General features: G+C 42.8%; 1 non-coding gene across 1 annotated transcript; it reads right to left on the reverse strand.

Annotated features, from left to right (window-relative positions):
- Positions 1-2,088: 2,088 nt before the first annotated feature.
- Trnat-ugu (transfer RNA threonine (anticodon UGU)) lies at positions 2,089-2,163 on the reverse strand. Its single transcript has one exon. It is a non-coding gene; the product is annotated as a tRNA-Thr (tRNA).
- Between the last annotated feature and the right edge of the window lie 17,059 nt (positions 2,164-19,222).

The raw sequence follows: 19,222 nt of genomic DNA on the forward strand, positions 1-19,222 counted from the left end.
GAAGGTAGGCCAAAACTCTAATCGGGGTGTCGAAGGGGTTGCCTAAGCCTCAGGTGTTAGAGCAGACTCTAAGTGAACTTCCGTGAAGTTTTCTGACAGGTACATTTTTAACGTGCTCAAGAACTCTACTTCGGTGGCACCAAGGGTGTTGCCGACCTGGGTGATCTTAATGAAATGCTTTGTAATTTTATTCACGCATGTGTCGATGTCGAATGTTCCCATCATCAAGCCACAGGAACGCACGGAAAAGTAGGGATGATAAATCGTAAAAACACTTTACCGCTTCGGATCACATTCAGATTTCGTCGCATAATTTTGAACGGACCTAGTCGTTCTACCCTGTGTAGCACAGCAAAAACCTCTGTCACGATTCACTTGAAACGCCTGAAATCACGTTCAGTTGGCTTGCAGCCTTGCGAAGTCCATAGAGTAGGGTTGAAACGCACTGGACTGTCAGCAGTAGCCAGATTCGTCAAGAACGTCGTCCTATTGTTCATCCCTATGCGAACTGTTGTTTTCGAATGCGAAATATGTGTGAATCAACGCCCTTTTGGGAGGAGGTGGTTCCACTAATTTCTTTTGTGCCACCCCCTGAGACATTTTCGTGTCTGTTCTGATCGGCAGTGTGTCGGCCAAGCGTAAGAAAACCGCGTAATTTCAAGGTTAGGTGTTGCGGTTGTGAGCTCCGGCAAAGAGGCTGAAAAGAAGAGGTGAAATGGGGGTAAGAGGAGGCACGACGACCTTCCCTTCGTGTGACGCGGCCACGGTGGTATTTGGCACATTTGTGGTAAATTTTGATGCCAATGTGACATCATTAACCGATCTTTAAGGTCTCATTAACTTGGGGGCTGTTGTGTTTGTTCCGCATGTGTCGACACCTTGTTGTTTGAAGGGTCACCGAGCTGAAGCATAAAGTCAGAGGACCCCACGCGTTTACACAATTACAGAGGAAGACGGTAGGCTACTTTGAGCAAAATTTCAAACTTATGCGTCGCGATGGGAGGTCATTACGGTTTGCAAAATGTGATCCTTTCATTTTAATAGCCACTGTAGTTTCAAAGTGTTTCTATGACCATCTGCCACACCCTTAACTGTGAACTGCCGAGTAGATATAATTTTCTGAGTTTTACAAATGAGTAACCCACCTTGCTCTTCCGAAATGTCATCTTGTCAGCGTAGGCATAGGGCTGTCTTACAAAGGGATCAATTTCCTCTAGGAACAGTTTCGACAAACGTGGTCGATTGAAATGCAACAGACCCCATCACCCACACATATATAAGAGAATGTAAAAGAAAAAAATTATGTGGCATTAAGCAATTTTTAACACTTACTGCAGTTTCCAGAATGAAATTTTCTCTCTGCAGTGGAGTGTGTGTGGAGCACTTTCCTGCGAAAGGCAAAGGTCCCGAGTTCGAGTCGCGGCCCTGCAGACAGTTTTAATCTGGCAGGAAGTTTCTTACAGCAGTAGTCTTTTCCGTCAAGACACAATTAACAGAAGCGCTGTCAAGCTTTACATCCAGATCTGCCTATGATATTTTTTTTTAATTCCCAAAGCCTTTGCATCGACCTCTACACTCTACTAGAGTGGGGCAGAGGGTGCTTCTGGTACAACTATGTGATGCCCCCTCCTTGTTACATTCGCGAATATGACGTGGGAAGAATGATTGTATGTGAAGCACCATATGAGATCTACTTTTCTGATATAACTGTCTTGATCAATTCACGAGACTGATGTGGGACGAAATAACTTGTTGCCCGGCTCTTCTCGGAACTTAGGCCGTCGAAATTTCAACGGCAAACCTCTACGTGGTGCAAATCCTTCTCTTGTAGCGTCTGCCATTGGAATTTGTTGATTATCTCTGTAGTGCTGTACCGCAGAGTAAACGATCGTGTGATGAACAGCAACACTCTTCACTGGATCATCTCTGTCTCTTCTATTAACTATATATGACGGTAGTATCTGTTCCCGAAAGAACAGTTACCATGGATGAACATGCAGCTTTTCTAGAAATGAAATGATAATTAAATAGACACCCTAGCAGCAAACAGGCGTTGATGAACTTCATTGGGGACCTGTTGAAAATGTGTGCCCCGACCGGGACTCGAACCCGGGATCTCCTGCTTACATGGCAGACGCTCTATCCATCTGAGCCACCGCGGGCACAGAGGATAGTGCGTCTGCAAGGACTTATCCCTTGCACGCTCCCCGTGAGATCCACATTCCCAGCATGTCCATACCATTACATTCGTAGTGCGCCTACTAGTGTGCGTTCGCACAAGGAGGTCAATGGCCGGGAAGCCATATTTTAACTATATATGACGGTAGTATCTGTTCCCGAAAGAACAGTTACCGTGTGCGTTCGCACAAGAAGGTCCATGGCCGGGAAGCCATATTTTAACTATATATGACGGTAGTATCTGTTCCCGAAAGAACAGTTACCATGGATGAACGCACACACTATGCCCGAACTCGTACGGGACTTGATAGATTAATCTGCCACGAGTAATGAGTATGATGGGCAAACATCTATTAGGCGCACTACGAATGTAATGGTATGGACATGCTGGGAATGTGGATCTCACGGGGACCGTGCAAGGGATAAGTCCCTGCAGACGCACTATCCTCTGTGCCCGCGGTGGCTCAGATGGATAGAGCGTCTGCCATGTAAGTAGGAGATCCCGGGTTCGAGTCCCAGTCGGGGCACACATTTTCAACAGGTCCCCAATGATGTACATCAACGCCTGTTTGCAGCTAGGGTGTCTATTTAATTATCATTTCATTTCTAGAAAAGCTGCATGGTCATCCATGGTAACTGTTCTGCCGGGAACAGATACTACCGTCATATATAGTTAAAATATGGCTTCCCGGCCATTGACCTCCTTGTGCGAACGCACACGCTATGCCCGAACTCGTACGGGACTTGGTAGATTAATCTCCCACGAGTAATGAGTATGATGGGCAAACATCTATTAGGCGCACTACGAATGTAATGGTATGGACATGCTGGGAATGTGGATCTCACGGGGAGCGTGCAATGGATAAGTCCCTGCAGACGCACTATCCTCTGTGCCCGCGGTGGCTCAGATGGATGCCGGCACGGTAGCTCAGCGTGTTCGGTCAAAGAGTTATGTGCTCTCTGTAATAAAAAAGTCTGAGTCAATCGATCAACAACGAACATAAATGGATGTCTTACGACGTCCGCCCCGAGCAGATGCAACGAGCAATAGCGAACAAAATGAAATTAAAAAAAAAAGAGATGAATAGAGCGTCTGCCATGTAAGCAGGAGATCCCGGGTTCGAGTCCCGATCGGGGCACACATTTTCAACATGTCCCCAATGAAGTATATCAACGCCTGTTTGCAGCTAGGGTGTCTATTTAATTATAATTTCTTCTATTAACGCCAGTAGATAAAGGTTTCAGACTGATGAAAATTACTCAAGAATCAGTAGGATACAAAATTGTTGAGGCTTTCGTGGCCACTTGTTGACAAACTGCCTATTGGCTTCTGTCTCGGGTTCTTCGGCCGACGTTCATCTAATGATTTTTCTGACGTTTCGCCAGCACGAGTGGCTGGCATTGTCAAAGCTTCACCCTCCATTGCCGGTGGTGAACTGGAGCCGAGCTCGCGGGCGCAGGCTATATGTACCTGGCGCGCCAACGTCCGAGGGCTTCTCCGCGGTCATTTCCGGTGCGGTTCTCCAAGCCAGTTCCTCCTTGTATGATTCGCCTCAGTATATGAACCACATTTCTCAGGCAGGCGTTTCATTTTTGTAGCAATTAATTTATTAGGTAATGCCACTTTAAGACAGGACAGATGATTACTTCTAAATGTTTTATGGTAGTTACTGTTTCCAGTGGTTTGACCCAAATAGTTTAATCGAAGAGTAGTGGATCTATTCACTTTTTACGCAGAGTGCATTATATTTATTTGCGTTTAATTTCCAACTGGCAGTCCCTGCACCAATACTCTGTCTTCTGCGGTCTCCCCCGCACTTCGCTAAAGTCCTCTGTAACCCTAATATAGATAGCAACATGCATAAATGATCATCATAATAAAATAAGACAAATCACTGTTTGAAAGGAACGATTTAAGCGTTCGTTTTTCTCCGTGCTGTTCGAGGGTGCAGCCGTAGAGAAATAGCTAGAAAGTGGTTCATTCAACTCTCGCCAGGCACTTACTTGTGAATTGCAGAGTAATCATGTAGACGTAGATCCGTCAGTGAGTGCCCTTGCAGAGCCTCCAACGTTATTGACTAGATCATCAATATAATTTCAGAACAAATTTCCGCAGTCAGTTGAACAGACATTCGTATTTCGCTTTACCTGTATCAACAGATTAATCTATTACCTTCAGAATCTTAACCTTGGTTTAGCACATGTCAATATAGTGTTCAAAGAAGCATAATATTAAGACATGTCCAAAAATGTACATATTGTATATGATTATTGTAAACACAGATCGTACATACATGTCATGGCATTTTGATTCTGTAAAAAAGATACTGAAATCTGTTAAAACAATAGTAAGCTTCCGAAGATGACAGATTAGTCTGTTGAAACCGGTCAAGCGAAATAAAAATTTCTGTGCAACTAGCGACTTAATTTTGCTCTAAAATACACTACTGGTCATTAAAATTGCTACACCATCAAGATGACGTGCTACAGACGCGAAATTTAACCGACAGGAAGAAGATGCTGTGATATGCAAATGATTAGCTTTTCAGAGCATTCACACAAGGTTGGCGCCGGTGGCGACACCTACAACGTGATAACATGAGGAAAGTTTCCAACCGATTTCTCATACACAAACAGCAGTTGACCGGCGTTGCCTGGTGAAACGTTGCTCTGAAGCCTCGTGTAAGGAGGAGAAATGCGTAACATCACGTTTCCGACTTCGATGAATGTCGGATTGTAGCCTATCGCGATTGCGGTTTATCGTATCGCGACATTGCTGCTCCATTTAGTCGCGATCCAATGACTGTTTACAGAATATGGAATCGGTAGGTTCAGGAGGGTAATACGGAACGCCGTGCTGGATCCCAACGGCCTCGTATCACTAGCAGTCGAGATGACAGGCATCTTATCCGCATGGCTGTAACGGATCGTTCAGCCACGTCTCGATCCCTGAGTCAACAGATGGGGCCGTTTGAAAAGACAACAACCATCTGCACCAACAGTTCGACGACGCTTGCAGCAGCATGGACTATCAGCTCGGAGACCATGGCTGCGGTTACCCTTGATGCTGCATCACAAACAGGAGCGCCTGCGATGGTGTACTCAACGACGAACCTGGATGCACGAATGGCAAAACGTCATTTCTTCGGATGAATCCATGCTCTATTTACAGCATCATGATGGTCGCATCCGTGTTTGCCGACATCGCGGTGAACGCACATTGGAAGCGTGTATTCGTCATCGCCATACTAGCGATGCCTGGCGTGATGGTATGGGGTGCCATTGGTTACACGTCTCGGTCACCCCTTGTTCACACTGACGGCACTTTGAACAGTGGACGTTACATTTCAGATGTATTACGAACCGTGGCTCTACCCTTCATTCGATCCCCTGCGAAACCCTACATTTCAGCAGGATAATCACAACCGTATGTTGCACGTCCTGTGCGGGCCTTTCTGGATATAGAAAATGTTCGACTGCTACACTGGCCAGCACATTCTCCAGATCTCTCACCAATTGAAAACGTCTGGTCAATGGTGGCCGAGCAACTGGCCCGTCACAATACGGGAGTCACTAGTATTGATGAAATGTGGTATCGTGTTGAAGCTGCATGGGCAGCTGTACTTGTACACGCCATCCAAGCTCTGTTTGACTCAATGCCCAGGCGTATCAAGGCCGTTATTACAGCCAAAGTTGGTTGTTCTGGGTACTGATTTCTCGGGATCTATGTACCCAAACTGCGTGAAAATGTAATCACATGTCATTTCCAGTATAATATATTTGTCCAATGAATACCCGTTTATCATCTGCTTTTCTTCTTGATGTAGCAATTTTAATGGCCAGTAGTGTATGTACTCAAGATGTTGGAAAAAAGCTATGAATATAATAGTTATTGATATAAACCGTAAATAGAAGCGAACCTATAATACTACTTAGAAATAACGTTTATATTTGTCGATGTAGTTCATTTAAGGACGACGTGTTGTGTTATCTCCACAAAGCAGTCCTGTATTCGGCCACAGATCTGGCCGTTGATCTGTAACCTCGTATTCTATTCACTGAGTGACAGTGCGGAACTGTATCAAATGTCAGACGGAAGTCAAGGAACACGGCATCAACCTGAGCGCCTTCTTGTGCGGCGGTTTGCACCTCACGGACGAAATAAACGGTCTAATTTTACCAAGATCTGTGTTTGCAAAATCCATGCTGATTTCTGTTCGGGTACATTTTAGTGCTACAAAAACCTTATAATGCGTGACCATAAAACATATCTGCAACACATAATCGTCAGCAAGATAGGCCTATGATTTTATGTAGATATGTCCGACTACTCTTCTTGAAAACAGGAATGAGCCACGCCTTTAGACAGCAGCTCTTTCTGGTCGCTTGACGCATTATCTACACTCAAAAATAGCTGCTTTTCGTTAAATCAACTGGAAAATTTTGTCGAACTCTTTCTGCAATTCGTTACAATCGTACAATGGCGAAAGTTAACTGTGGACAACAGCATCGACATTGAACACCCTTATGGTGTTGCTGACCCTATCCGATAAAACGATAATGCATCTTGAGAACGTCAGAGGTCCTATTACTCTTCCTTGGGCCACACTGGGTGCTGAGAACATTGGCTGTCCAGTGCAATATCCTGCGGTTCTGTGAAATGTAAAGCTTCCCGGGCGTACAGATCGTTACATAATATTGTAAGTAGGCTGTTTATGTTTTCTTATTGGCAACGTTACGTAGCGCTCTGTATGAAAATCACTGGCTGTGCTGTGTGCAGTCTGTGGCTAGTTTGCATTGTTGTCTGCCATTGTAGTGTCGGGCAGCTGGATGGGAACAGCGCGTAGCGTTGCGCAGTTAGAGGTGAGCCGCCAGTAGTGGTGGATGTGGGGAGAGAGATGGCGGAGTTTTGAAATTTGTAAGACTGGATGTCATGAACAGCTATATATATTATTACTGTTAAGGTAAATACATTGTTTGTTCTCTATTAAAATCTTTCATTTGCTAACTATGCCTATAAGTAGTTAGTGCCTTCCGTAGTTTGAATCTTTTATTTAGCTGGCAGTAGTGGCGCTCGCTGTATTGCAGTAGTTCGAGTAACGAAAATTTTTGGGAGGTAAGTGATTTGTGAAAGGTATAGGTTAATGTTAGTCAGGGCCATTCTTTTGTAGGGATTATTGAAAGTCAGATAGCGTTGCGCTAAAAAATATTGTGTGTCAGTTTAAGCACAGTCATGTACAATTGTTCAAAGGGGACGTTTCAATATTTTCGGGAGAATTTCCAGTTCGCTACAAAATGTAGGCTGAGGGCCTTCATAAAGCACGTCCTTTGTGCCGGATGGTGACAACTAGCTGCTTGAAAATAGAAGTGAGTATGATCGGGCTTTCGGAACATCGACCGCTCAGGTGTGCCATCCCCCTTTCGTCGCACCAAGAAGAAACGGAGAACAACCCTCTTTCGTCATCTCCCTAGTACATTTTATATTTTCATGTATGGCGTTCAGCTGTTGCAAGAGCTCTCTGACACTTCCCAAACCGTGGGGTCAAACTATAAAAGCGTCGTTAACACATCGACTAAATACTGTTGCCTAAGACGAGTGGACTAGGATATCAGTGGCACACTCGCTTGCATCAAGCCAATAAATCCGCTATCGCCCTGCGTTGTATTTCCACTGGTCATATGATGAAGCACAATAAAACAGAAAGAGTGGCCAATAGTCAAACTTTTGGAGCTCGATCGTCAATGAATTAGTGGAAATACGACCGTCTGAGTCCCTTACCAATCGAGAGGCCGGCTTCCAGTTAAATTCTGCATGGGATCCTGTCAGAATAACTTCGTACTCTGCGTAACCAGCATCGTACTGCGATTTTATCGAGCGAAGACAATCCAGCTTTTGTCGGTGCAGAGAGCTTTCACCACAGAGGCCGCGCGGCGGCGATGCGCTGAAGTAATGTATGACCAACGCCAACAAAATAGACCTGCCTTGCGCAACTACAAGTCGTCTTTGATATGAGAAGAGAGCACTCGCCTAAGCCACTAACAAGTTGGCGATATGTTGAGGACACTTTAATGGTTTGGACTCATGGTTTGGACAATCTCAGAGAGTTCTTCAAACATCTCCACATGTATATAGAAATTACAATAGAGATGGAGAAAGAGGATTGCTCGCTGTTTTTGGACTTCAGTGTGCGACGTGAGAGCGATGGCAAAGTTGAGCATTCTGTGTTCCGATACCCGACTGATACTTGTATTTACAAGCAACTAGTTGCCACCATCCGGCACAAATGATGAGCATTCGAAAGGCCTTGATTCACCTGGCCCAAATCATCTCAGATGCTGATTATTTGCAAACTGAACTGTAACACCAGCATGCGGGGTCTTAAATACTTGGGCTCTGAGCATTTTCGTCAGTATCTACCCAGAGATGGCCAGAAGACTCTGCGCCGAAATATCGTGGGATATAGGTGCAGACACGAGGCAGCGCTCCCGAAATTTTATGGAACATTCTGGGTTCTATAGTCAAATATCTGTCGAGCCAATCAAGTATTTGTGAAGATTCTCCGTAAGATCGTGTCTTGTTTAGTTAACGGTACAGTATCGAACGCCTTTCGGAATTGTAGGAGGGTGGCATCTACATTGTCTGCTAGTTGCAAGAGATCGTATATGAATATTATAAGCTCCTTTATGAAGGACTTACAGTTTAACGATAACTCTCAACCACATTGCGAATTGATGTTTTTCACGTATATAAATCATTTGAAAAGACGAATTTGACAGGAGCAAAAAGTCTGAAATCAGGACCTTCGGTTCTGTATGTTGACACACATCCATTTTTATTCCTTTTCCCTCTCTCGCCAACCCATCTCGTCTTTTACAAATACGGACTTGCTTAGGCATCTGGCTGTCCTGCGGGGAGACATATTTCTTGTTCGATTAGTTACATATAAGTACAAAAAGACAGTGATGGTTCTGACGAAGTCAACAAAAAGAAGAAAAAACAGTTGACATACATTATGACAAAGTGATATGCTGATGGACGTTATTAAAGTGTAGGACTTCTGGGTCACGTTTGCGTGTGTTACTGCGTCGTAGATAACAACCTACTGTGCGGGATGTTGGTTGCATTTCTTTCTTTCCCTCTTTAGCGTCGCCTGTTGGGCCCCTTAGATGAAGTTTTGCGAACGACTTTTAGGAAGATACTGCCATAGGGCTGATTGTGCACTCTTTCGAATTTCTAGCGCTCGTTCGGAAGCTACATTGAACGATTTATAACTATGGGTTTGCGGGAGAGATTGGCTATTACGGAATGGAAAACATGGAATACCGATGTTTCTCCTTTGTTAGTCACCTCTGCCTCTCTGACATATCGTAAACTACTTCTGAGGGCTCTCATGACGCTCTCTGGTGAGTGTTGACCGCTTCCAGCAGTTTTTGTATACTGTTCATTAACGTTTGTGTTTTAGTTCTGTAGAATTTCTGCAGGTAAACTGTGAAAAAATTGTATTATCTATTTGAAGAGCGTATTATACATTGCGATTAAGTGTAATTCACATTCAAAGAGATGTACGTTATTGTTCACTGGCCTTTCTAAGTTGATGCCTTTTTCTTTAGTGACACAAAGATGTTTTTCCAAGCTGGCATATTGGGTTAAATGTAACAGCTAAGATTTTCTGTGCAGTTTTTTTGTAACTGTTCAATACACCCACTCCTTGGTTACGAAAACCAGTGCAAATATCTCCACCACCGAAGGAAGAAACATCCAATCTGCAACCTTATTTAAACTAGCCTCTTCATATAAAAGTCAATCAGAGCTAGACTAAGGGATAAACAATAGCGCAAAGGTAACAAAAGTGCTAAGGACGATAACCTAAAACTTAAAAAAAAAAACTAGAAACGTCCCAATAAATGGCGAAACAAACTCTTCAAAATATTACAATTTACTTCTGGGGATGGCTGAAGTGGCTATCTTAAATCTTTCTATTTTGTGTATCATCTGAAATGAGTGAATAATACAAATGTAATATCTACACATTTCTAATCTACCGCTGGGTATATAGTGAGATGAAAATACGTACCGCGCCATCTACCGGGAATTCACGGTACGTCCAGGCCGCATACAAGAGCAGCAAGCGCACACGGGCCCTTGTGTGTGCGAGTGATCGACTATGGTTTGGAAACAGTGTTGATGGGATTGTAAAAGAGGCAGTTTTGCTGTAGGCTGCTATGCAATTCTGTTTTAAGCTGAGTAACTGAAACTTCGTGTGGTAGTGTCCACACAGGATGATGAGAGTGGCCAGTGTGTGGAAAGAAGAATCTTTTGGTGATACTACATTGACTGGATGATTCATGCATTCGCAGCAGGAGCAAGCCATTTTTGATGCCTCTTCCTTTTGTGAAGGAACAGGGGACATGTAGCTGCGTAAGCTATATGTCGCCCCCTGCGAGACTTGTTGCGAGTTTCAGATTTTTTTTGCTGTTCAACGGTATTAATAGATTTTTAGTTTGCCATCTAGATGTTAACCTGCCTTGCTTTTGTTAGAGATGGATTACTGATCAAATTAGAATTGGGAAACTGAATTTTACTGAAGGTTAAAGCAAAGTCTTCGGAAGTACGTCGTATATGACAGTGGTCCATATTTGTTCACATTTCTTTTTGCGGAAGCCTCACTGGAGATGTTACAACACATTTAACAACAGAAGCACACATATATACTCTGCAAATCACTGCATCTGGGAGACAGAGACTTATATTCTACTCATCACTTCTGGATTTTTCTGGTTCCTGCTTCCGTACAGTTATCATGACCAAAGAATATGTACTTCATTACGGAATACTGAAAATAGGCAACGCCTTGCACATATTAACGATATGGTCGCCAGGAGTGCGGGCTCTCATCTTCCTTCTTTCATTCACGGAACATCACTCTCCAGCATAGTAAGCACTTCACGTCGAACAAAGACGGACGGTGCTAACGACCATAGTTCGTTTGACTCGCCAAGTTGTATTTTCGAAAAGGAAATACATAAACTAACAAGCAATCAAGCGGAAGTTAGATCTCACCAAATTCTAAACGGATAACTGCTAGAACTGACTTTTTGCTACCAATCACCCAATGCCACAGCTTTGAAGAGACCCCGATTTACCTCAAAATCCCTGTGTTTTGTAAAAACCTTTAAACTGATAAGTTAATAAGCGAACGTATTGCAGAAGCCTTTAAAGAAACTTTAGGGTTTTTATTCTCCCATGACAGTTTCCTCCAGAGTGGAATTAGTAAATAATAATAACAGGGAATTTGAGATGAACTGTGAAATCACTACCGCACTAGTAGAAGAAATAATTTCCCTGTTCATGGTGCATTCATTCCTAGGGCTCAGAATGGAGGTTTCTGATCTTGTGCGAAAGTCTCTAACATGTTACTGGCAATCATCAATCAGGAAAATGGAAATCTCCCTTCAAATAAAAAGCAAAAGAGTACCCTATTAGCCACTTTTTCTACGACTTGCTTCAATATTTCAACTATGGGATTTTAAATCCGTTAGTCTGAGATGCTCTCGTGTAGAATATGGCAATATAATTAAGGAAAACGCCAAGGCCATCGGTCTTAATTACGAGTTGTGGCTAGAAAAAAACCGGACTAGTACTGGTGAAACAATAAAACGAATGCAATAAGGCTGAAAGTCGCGTGGCCTGTCACGTGACTCTCGCTCCGCCTACTGCTCGAGTTTCATCTGCCTCCTGCACTCAGTCTGCCAGTGGCGTCTGTTTTAAGTAGTTGACGTTTTGTCTGTGCGTCGGAAAATGTTGAGTGTACAGAAAGAACAGCGTGTTAACATCAAATTTTGTTTCAAACTAGGAAAATCTGCAAGTGAAACGTTTGTAATGTTACAACAAGTGTACGGCGATGATTGTTTATCGCGAACACAAGTGTTTGAGTGGTTTAAACGATTTAAAGATGGCCGTGAAGACACCAGTGATGACACTCGCACTGGCAGACCATTGTCAGCAAAAACTGATGCAAACATTGAAAAAAATCGGTAAACTTGTTCGACAAGATCGCCGTTTAACAATCAGAGCAGTGTCTGAGTTAACAGGAGTTGACAAGGAAAGTGTTAGGCAGATTCTTCATGAAAGTTTCAACATGAACAAAGTGTGTTCAAAAATGGTTCCAAAGTGTCTCACAATTGAACAGAAGGAACGCCGAAGAATGATTTGTTCTGACATCCTGGAAAACATTGAAAGTGATCCCACCTTCTTACAAAATGTTATTACTTGCGATGAATCGTGGTTTTTTACTTACGATCCCGAAACTAAACGCCAATCGATGCATTGGAAAACTCCTGGTTCTCCACGACAAAAAAAAGCACGAATGTCAAAATCGAAATTCAAGGCAATGATGATTGTTTTTTTTTTTTTTGACATCAAAGGGATTGTGCACATTGATTCGGTACCAGAGGGACAAACAGTGAATCAGCATTACTACATTAGCGTCCTGGCTACCCTACGTGAGCGAGTACGGAGAAAACGGAACGATTTGTGGAGAAAAAAGTCATGGATCCTTCACCAAGACAATGCCCCAGCTCACAGTGCGTTGTCAGTGAAGACGTTTTTGGCAAAACACAACATTCCCATCTGAGATCATCCACCCTACTCACCTGATTTGGCCCCCTGTGACTTTTTTCTTTTCCCTAAAGTCAAGTCAGCTTTGAAAGGAACTAGATTTGAGACTGTTGAAGCAGTAAAAGAAAAAGCGACGGAAGTAATGTATGGACTTACCGCAAATGATCTGCAGCATTGCTATGAACAGTGGAAAATTCGTATGGAGCGGTGTAGAGACCGAGGAGGAGAGTACATTGAAGGAGATAACATGAAATTGTAAATAATTGTAAATAAATGTCTTTTCCAGCATCAGTCCGGTTTTTTTCTAGCCACACCTCGTATATGTCAGTTAGGTTCCTGTCAGGCTATATTGAAACAGTACCTCCATACTTAGAAATAATATATGACTCCCTCGTCGGAAGATAGATAGGTAAAGACTGGAAAGTTGCACGGTTCACACGAATACCCAAGAAACTAAATAAGAATAATCCGCTGAATTACAGACGCATATCACTAACGTCAATTTGCCGTAGGATTTTGGCACATCTATCGTAGCCTAACATCATGAATTACCTCGAAGAAAACGATTTATTGATAAATAGCCAGCACTGATTCATAAAATAACGTTCCTGTGAAATACAGCTGGCCCTTTGTGCTCACGAAGTAGTGACTACCATCGACAGCAGCTGTCAAACAGATTCTGTAGTTTTAGATCTCCAGAAGGGTTTTGACCCCTTCCTCACAAGAGACCCCTAATCACACTCAGAGCCTGCAGATTATCGTCTGGATGCGTTATTATCCATCAGAAAGGTCCCAGTTTTTAGCACCTGACGGAAAGTCACCGAATAAAGCAGAAGTAATGTCTGAAGTTCCCCAAGGAAGTGTTATAAGGAATATGGTGTTCTGTTCCTGACCTATGTAAAAGTCTAGAAAACGTTCTGAGCAGTCCTCTTAGATTGTTTTTGCAGCTGATGCTTTTACCGTCTAGTAAAACCATCAGATGATCAGAACCAATAACTAAATAATTTAGACATCTGTACGGCATGAAACTGGAACTGACTCTGAATAATGAATACTGTGATGTCATTCACATGAGTACTAAAAGGTATACGCTAAATCACGCAAATGTAAAGGCTGTGAATTCAGCTAATATTTAGGGATTACAGTTACGAACAACACAAATTGGAACGATCACATAGATAAAGTTGTGGAAAAAGAGAATGAAAAACTGCGATCTATTGGCAGAACATTTATAAACGTAACAGCTCTACTACAGGACTGCCTACGCTACGTTTGTCCGCCCTCTTCTGGAGCATTGCTGCGCGGCACGGGGACCGCATCAGGTAGGTTTGACGAAGGACAAAGAAACAGGGAAGAGAGCGCCAAGAGTGTGATCCGTGAATTGGGGTGGGAATCATCAAAACAAAGGCGTATTTCGTCGCGGCAGACTCTTCTGATGAACTTTCAGTCATCAACTACCTACTCCGAATGAGAAAATACAGTATTTTGTTGGCATCCACCAACAAAGGGATAAATGATCAACATAATAATATCAGCACTCGCACGGAAAGACTCAAGTGTTCGGTTTTTCCTCGCGCTGTTCGAGACTGCGCCAGTCCAGAAATAACTTGAAAATGGTTCGATGAACCTCTGCTAGGCACTACGAACAGCAGAGTGATATTGTAGACGAAGAGTTAGATTAGGAGATATAAACCGTTTTAATTACGATTACAATTTTCTCTCATTGTCCACTCAGTAGGATGCGACCAACAATTACCAGTCTTCTATGGAAACACTTTATTAGACTTGACTGACTTCATTCGGCCCGTCACGAATTCCACTCCTGTGCCAACCTCTTCATCTCAGAATAGCACTCGTAACCTATGTCCTCAATTATTTGCTGGATGTATTCCAGTCTCTCTCTTCCTCTGCAGTTTTTGGCCCCTACAGCTCCCTCTAATTTCATGGTAGTCATTCCCTGATATCTTAACAGATGTCCTGTCATTCTGGACCTTCTCCTTGTCAGGTTTTCCACATATTCCTTTTCTTTCCGATTCTGCCAATATACTTCTCATTACTTACCTTATCAGTCCACCTAATTTTCAACATTCGTCTGTAGCACCAATGATTCGATTCTCTCCTGGTCCGGTTTCCCACAGACCATGTTTCACTACCGTACAATGCTGTGCTCCAGACGCACACTCTCACAAATTTAATGCTCGAATTGAGGACTATGTTTGGTACTAGTAGACATCTCTTGTCCAGGAATGCCCTTTTCGCCAGTACTAGGCCGATTTTGATATCTCCCTAGCTCCGTCCGTCATTGGTTATTTTGATACCTAGATAGTAGTACTCCTTTACGTCATCTACTTCGTGACCATTAATCCTGATCTTCAGTTTTTCGCTTTTTCACTTCTTCTCCTCCTCATTACTTTCGTCTTTCTTCGATCTACCCTCAATACATATTTTGTATTCATTAGACTGTTTATTCCATTCAATAGAGCATGTAATTCTACTTCACTTTCACTCAAGATAGTAATGCCGTCAGCGAATTGTGTCACTGATATCGTTTCAGTTTCTATTTTAATTCCATTTTTGAACCTTTCCTTTATATCCATCATTGCTTCTTCGATGTACAGACTGAATAGTAGGGGCGAAAGACAACCTAACTGTCTTATACCTTTTTTAATCCGAGCATTTCGTACTTTGTCGTCCACTCTCACTATTCTCTCTTGGCTCTTGTACATATGGTATATTACCCTTCTCTCCATATAGCTTACCCATATTTTTCTCAGAATTTCTAACATATTGCACCATTTTACGTTGTCGAACGCTTTTTCCATGTCGAGAAATCCTACGAACGTGTCTTGATTTTTCTTTAGTCTTGCTTCCATTATAAACCGCAACGTCAGAATTGCCTCTCTGGTGCCTTTCCCTTTCCTTAAACCAAACTGATCGTCATCCAACACATCCTCAATTTTCTTTTCCATTCTTCTGTATGTTATTCTTGTCAGCAACTTGGATGAATGAGCCGTTAACCTGAATGTCCGATAATTGTCGCGCTTCTCAGCTCTTACAATCTTCGGAACTGTGTGAAGATATATTTCCGAAAGTCATATGGTACGTCGCCAGACACCTACATTCTATACACCAACGTGAATAATCGTTTTTTTGCCACTTCCCCCAATGATTTTCTCGACATGGAAAAAGCGTTCGACAATGTAAAATTGTGCAAGAGGTTAGAAAATCTGAGATAAATAGGGGTAAGCTGTAGGGAGGGTAGGGGTAATATACTATATGTTCAAGAGCCAAGAGAGGACGACCAAGTACGGATTGCTCGGATTAAAAAGGGTGTAAGAGAGTTATGTTGTCTTTTGCCCCTACATTTCAGTCTGTATATCGAGGAAGCAATGATGGAAAAAAAAGAAATTTTGAGGAGTGTAGTTAAAAGTCAAGGTGAAAGGATATCAGTGGTATGATTCGCTGAATTCTTTGCTACCCTGTGCCAAAGTGAAGAAGTATTACACGATCTACTGAATGGATTGAACAGTCTAATGAGTCGAGAATATGGATTGAGAGTAAATCGAAGAAAGACGAAAGTAATGAGAAGTAGCAGTAGTGAGAACAGTGAGAAACTTAACATAAGGATTAATGGTCAGGAATAACATGAAAATAAGGAATTCTGCTACCTGGATAGCAAAATAACCAATGAAGGACGGAGCAAGGAGGACACCAGAAGCAACCTAGCACTGACAAAAATGGCATTGCTGGCAAAGAAAAGTCTGCTGGTGTCAAATATAGACCTTAAGTTACGAAAGAAATTTCTGAGAATGTATGTTTGGAGCACAGCATTGTATGATAGCGAAACACAGAATGTGGGAAAACCGGAACGGAAGAGAATCGAAGCATTTGAGATGTGATGCTACAGACGAATGCTGAAAATTAGGTGAACTGATTAGGTAAGGAATGAGGAGATTCTGCGCAGAATAGAAGAGAAAAGGAAAATGTGGGGAAACAATGACAAGCGGAATGGACAGGATGATGATACATCTGTTAAGACATCAGGGAATGTCTTCCATGGTACTAGGGGGAGCCTTAGGGGACACAAACAGTAGAGGAAGACAGATGTTGGAATACATCCAGAAAGTAGGTTACAAGAGTTACTCTGAGATGAAGAGGTTGGTATAAGAGAGGAATTTGTGGCGGATCACATCAAACCTGCCAGAGAGCCGAAGACTGAAAAAACAATCCAAACGCGTACCACGTCTTCACTGCAGAAGCCACGGAAATCTCACAAGTGCAAGTACTTCTCCGGTACTGTTCACCCACTTACATCCAGCCTCCCCATTCATGAGTGCTGTGATTGGCTAGAGCGCTCCCGCCATTTCTTCAAGCCAATTCACACTCACGAACATAATGAAACACATACGAAATACTGGATTTACGTTTAAATACTTGACATTAAATAAATATTCCTATGGCTGGACCATAAGCACGCTCTAACACACATTATTAAATACATAAACAAATTAAATAAACATATATCAAAGGAACAGAACAGAAGTAACCCAGTAACCGAATGTCTCAGTGCTTTCTAAAAAAACTGTAAATAGTTGACCAATTTCTTCATATCGGATATAAACAAAGACATAGATGAAAGAATATATTTATAAGCATGCTGCTACCGTCTCTTTCGTGTAACTGTGAAGTACTTATGGCCTGACTCGATCGATAGCAATTCGCCACTTTGACCTCCAATAACTTATGTACTATTAAAGTTACATGCCTGTAATTTATATCAGTTTAGGTGTACACTAATAGCTTTTTAAAGACATGTCGATCGACAAAATCTGGTGACCCATTTCGATTTTGGAAATTCGTTGCTGGGTGTTACCTGTATAATTTATCGTCAGATACTAAACTTTAAACTAAAAAAGATATTGAAAATCTGATTACACCATCAAAATCGTCGTGCAAATAATGGTAATGTACATGTTTCATCTGGCTACTATTAATTTCTATACAAACTGTGAAGTGTCTGCCATTAAGGTTTCACAAAGTCCGCCATATTTGGCACTCCCGGAATGTCTCATTCATCAACACATCGTCACCATGAAATTCCTAGCCACTCGCTCAGCTGGAGCACGTGGTCCATCCGTTGTGCGGCAACACGTGGTTGCTACCGTGCTACGGCTTGCAGAGCGGCCCGAACGGTGGCAGCCAGTTCTGAACCTAAAATATTTCCAGGGCGCCACAACTCGCCTGTTACCTCACAATGTACCCTTTTGAGCCTATGTGTTGTGCTATGAACATCACTTAGACAGGGCTCACAGATAGCCAGAGAACGGACAACTGAGTTGTTCTGCATTTGGTAATGTTTGGATTGGACATACAGATACCTGTGCGTATGTGTAAGCTTCGACTTTACTCTGTGTCCTAATGTGCCAATTTTTTATATACTTCCATGTCTAGGAGTGGGATTACGCCATTGTTCTCCACGTCAAGCTGAACTGTATCTTCGGCATATACTTTATTCAAATATCCGCAAAACATTGGTTTCCACTAGTATGATTTTTACATTATGATGCAGTACCGTGCTAAGAAATTCTTTATGTTAATTGATGATTAGTTACCGCTAAAAGAGCTAGCCAACTTCAGGTCTGAGATTTACAGAACATTGCACATGAGGAAGAGTAGTTTCCGTAGACGCAATGAAACAGAGTTAGACATTATTTCATTTATCTGTCTGCACACGCCTCCTGGCCACATTTTCGGCAGCAGCTGATGGCTTACCAAGCCAGCAGAGAATCTGCTGGGCCCAAGAGCTGGCCCAAGGTACCGTAGTTTGCTCGATCAGTCCTTTGCCCAGATCAGTGATTTCTAGTAAGTGGGTTGCCGTCTGCACGGAGATGGTGGTGGCCATGGTGCGTGTGTGTTCCATCTCGCACGCCGTTTTGATAACATTCTGCCCTTCCCAGGTAAATGGCTGTGTTATCTCTTCAGATAGACCGTGATATCGGATTCCGTGAGGCTGTGCTGAATACTGAGCCTGGGCCGCAGGTTCAGCAGGCCCTCTGCCTAAAGCGATGCTTGTCTTTGGATCAGTTTCAGTCTCAGGGTGACATGGTAATGGTAGGTTTCTAGCCCACCCAGCATTAGCGGTTTGTACTGGGCCCTGACTTCTGGCAGCCGAGGCTACGTATTAGTGGTCATCTCATAAGGTGGCAGGAGTACTGGAACAACCTCACACACAAGATGTTACAGTACAACAATCTGAAATCGAATACCAAATGACATGAACGCTGTCGATGCTACCGATCCACAGGTTCTAGCCTAGAAAGGTGGACTATTTATGGTATTAAGAGATACTCTGCTTTCTCACGTTATTCTCCATGATCTAATCCGTTACGCGCTTTACGAGTAGGCATCGGCTCTCCGTTCTGCTAC

Source organism: Schistocerca nitens, chromosome 8, assembly GCF_023898315.1.
Source record: "Schistocerca nitens isolate TAMUIC-IGC-003100 chromosome 8, iqSchNite1.1, whole genome shotgun sequence".
NCBI classification, from domain to species: Eukaryota; Metazoa; Arthropoda; class Insecta; order Orthoptera; family Acrididae; genus Schistocerca; species Schistocerca nitens.